This window comes from Mycteria americana, unplaced genomic scaffold (assembly GCF_035582795.1).
Source record: "Mycteria americana isolate JAX WOST 10 ecotype Jacksonville Zoo and Gardens unplaced genomic scaffold, USCA_MyAme_1.0 Scaffold_29, whole genome shotgun sequence".
NCBI classification, from domain to species: Eukaryota; Metazoa; Chordata; class Aves; order Ciconiiformes; family Ciconiidae; genus Mycteria; species Mycteria americana.
The window spans coordinates 1,622,586-1,626,205 of NW_027445621.1; positions in this window are offsets into that span (position 1 = coordinate 1,622,586).

Below are 3,620 nucleotides of genomic sequence, written 5' to 3' on the forward strand. Positions count from 1 at the left end.
TTTTCAGAGCGCGAATGTCTGTGCGGCAGCGAATGCAGTTCCAAGGGACAGTGAAAACCAGGTAGACCTTTCAGTGCTGGCAGCTTTCGTGTGGGCGCAATCGCTGGACTTTGAGAATTTGGCAGCCGGGTCTGCAACAGTCACATAGGCATTGTTGCATCATAACCAACCAAGGCATCTGCAGAGCACGAATGCCTGTGCGGCAGCGAATGCAGTTCCAAGGGACAGTGAAATCCAGGTAGACCTTTCAGTGCTGGCAGCTTTCGTGTGGGCGCAATCGCTGGACGTTGAGAATTTGGCAGCCGGGCTCTGCCAGAGTCACGTAGGCATTGTTGCATCATAACCAACCAGGGCATTTTCAGAGCGCGAATGTCTGTGCGGCAGCGAATGCAGTTCCAAGGGACAGTGAAAACCAGGTAGACCTTTCAGTGCTGGCAGCTTTCGTGTGGGCGCAATCGCTGGACGTTGAGAATTTGGCAGCCGGGCTCTGCGACAGTCACATAGGCATTGTTGCATCATAACCAACCAAGGCATTTGCAGAGCACGAATGTCTGTGCGGCAGCGAATGCAGTTCCAAGGGACAGTGAAAACCAGGTAGAGCTTGCAGTGCTGGCAGCTTTCGTGTGGGCGCAATCGCTGGACGTTGAGAATTTGGCAGCCGGGCTCTGCCAGAGTCACATAGGCATTGTTGCATCATAACCAACCAAGGCTTTTGCAGAGCGCGAATGTCTGTGCGGCAGCGAATGCAGTTCCAAGGGACAGTGAAAACCAGGTAGAGCTTGCAGTGCTGGCAGCTTTCGTGTGGGCGCAATCGCTGGACGTTACGAATTTGGCAGCCGGACTCTGCGACAGTCACATAGGCATTGTTGCATCATAACCAACCAAGGCATTTTCAGAGCGCGAATGTCTGTGCGGCAGCGAATGCAGTTCCAAGGGACAGTGAAAACCAGGTAGCGCTTTCAGTGCTGGCAGCTTTCGTGTGGGCGCAATCGCTGGACGTTGAGAATTTGGCAGCCGGGCTCTGCCAGAGTCACATAGGCATTGTTGCATCATAACCAACCAAGGCTTTTGCAGAGCGCGAATGTCTGTGCGGCAGCGAATGCAGTTCCAAGGGACAGTGAAAACCAGGTAGAGCTTTCAGTGCTGGCAGCTTTCGTGTGGGCGCAATCGCTGGACGTTTCGAATTTGGCAGCCGGGCTCTGCCAGAGTCACATAGGCATTGTTGCATCATAACCAACCAAGGCTTTTGCAGAGCGCGAATGTCTGTGCGGCAGCGAATGCAGTTCCAAGGGACAGTGAAAACCAGGTAGAGCTTGCAGTGCTGGCAGCTTTCGTGTGGGCGCAATCGCTGGACGTTTCGAATTTGGCAGCCGGACTCTGCGACAGTCACATAGGCATTGTTGCATCATAACCAACCAAGGCATTTGCAGAGCGCGAATGTCTGTGCGGCAGCGAATGCAGTTCCAAGGGACAGTGAAAACCAGGTAGCGCTTTCAGTGCTGGCAGCTTTCGTGTGGGCGCAATCGCTGGACGTTGAGAATTTGGCAGCCGGGCTTTGGCAGAGTCACATAGGCATTGTTGCATCATAACCAACCAAGGCTTTTGCAGAGCGCGAATGTCTGTGCGGCAGCGAATGCAGTTCCAAGGGACAGTGAAAACCAGGTAGAGCTTCAGTGCTGGCAGCTTTCGTGTGGGCGCAATCGCTGGACGTTTCGAATTTGGCAGCCGTGCTCTGCCAGAGTCACATAGGCATTGTTGCATCATAACCAACCAAGGCATTTGCAGAGCGCCAATGTCTGTGCGGCAGCGAATACAGTTCCAAGGGACAGTGAAAACCAGGTAGACCTTCCAGTGCTGGCAGTATTCGTGTGGGTGCAATCGCTGGACATTGAGAATTTGGCAGCCGGGCTCTGCCAGAGTCACATAGGCATTGTTACATCATAACCAACCAAAGCTCTTGCGGAGCGCGAATGTCTGTGCGGCAGCGAATGCAGTTCCAAGGGACAGTGAAAACCAGGTAGACCTTTCAGTGCTTGCAGTATTCGTGTGGGCACAATCGCTGGACGTTTCGAATTTGGCAGCCGGGCTCTGCCAGAGTCACATAGGCATTGTTGCATCATAACCAACCAAGGCATTTTCAGAGCGCGAATGTCTGTGCGGCAGCGAATGCAGTTCCAAGGGACAGTGAAAACCAGGTAGACCTTTCAGTGCTGGCAGCTTTCGTGTGGGCGCAATCGCTGGACTTTGAGAATTTGGCAGCCGGGTCTGCGACAGTCACATAGGCATTGTTGCATCATAACCAACCAAGGCATCTGCAGAGCACGAATGCCTGTGCGGCAGCGAATGCAGTTCCAAGGGACAGTGAAATCCAGGTAGACCTTTCAGTGCTGGCAGCTTTCGTGTGGGCGCAATCGCTGGACGTTTCGAATTTGGCAGCCAGGCTCTGCCAGAGTCACGTAGGCATTGTTGCATCATAACCAACCAGGGCATTTTCAGAGCGCGAACGTCTGTGTGGCAGCGAATGCAGTTCCAAGGGACAGTGAAAACCAGGTAGACCTTTCAGTGCTGGCAGCTTTCGTGTGGGCGCAATCTCTGGACGTTTCGAATTTGGCAGCCGGGCTCTGCGACAGTCACGTAGGCATTGTTGCATCATAACCAACAAAGGAATTTGCAGAGCACGAATGTCTGTGCGGCAGCGAATGCAGTTCCAAGGGACAGTGAAAACCAGGTAGACCTTTCAGTGCTGGCAGTATTCGTGTGGGCGCAATCGCTGGACGTTGAGAATTTGGCAGCCGGGCTCTGCGACAGTCACATAGGCATTGTTGCATCATAACCAACCAAGGCTTTTGCAGAGCGCGAATGTCTGTGCGGCAGCGAATGCAGTTCCAAGGGACAGTGAAAACCAGGTAGACCTTTCAGTGCTGGCAGCTTTCGTGTGGGCGCAATCGCTGGATGTTTCGAATTTGGCAGCCGGGCTCTGCCAGAGTCACATAGGCATTGTTGCATCATAACCAACCAGGGCATTTTCAGAGCGCAAATGTCTGTGCGGCAGCGAATGCAGTTCCAAGGGACAGTGAAAACCAGGTAGACCTTTCAGTGCTGGCAGTATTCGTGTGGGCGCAATCGCTGGACTTTTCGAATTTGGCAGCCGGGCTCTGCGACAGTCACGTAGGCATTGTAGCATCATAACCAAGCAAGGCATTTGCAGAGCACGAATGTCTGTGCGGCAGCGAATGCAGTTCCAAGGGACAGTGAAAACCAGGTAGAGCTTGCAGTGCTGGCAGCTTTCGTGTGGGCGCAATCGCTGGACGTTGAGAATTTGGCAGCCGGGCTCTGCCAGAGTAACATAGGCATTGTTGCATCATAACCAACCAGGGCATTTTCAGAGCGCGAATGTCTGTGCGGCAGCAAATGCAGTTCCAAGGGACAGTGAAAACCAGGTAGAGCTTTCAGTGCTGGCAGTATTCGTGTGGGCGCAATCGCTGGACGTTGAGAATTTGGCAGCCGGGCTCTGCCAGAGTCACATAGGCATTGTTGCATCATAACCAACCAAGGCATTTGGAGATCACGAATGTCTGTGCGGCAGCGAATGCAGTTCCAAGGGACAGTGAAAACCAGGT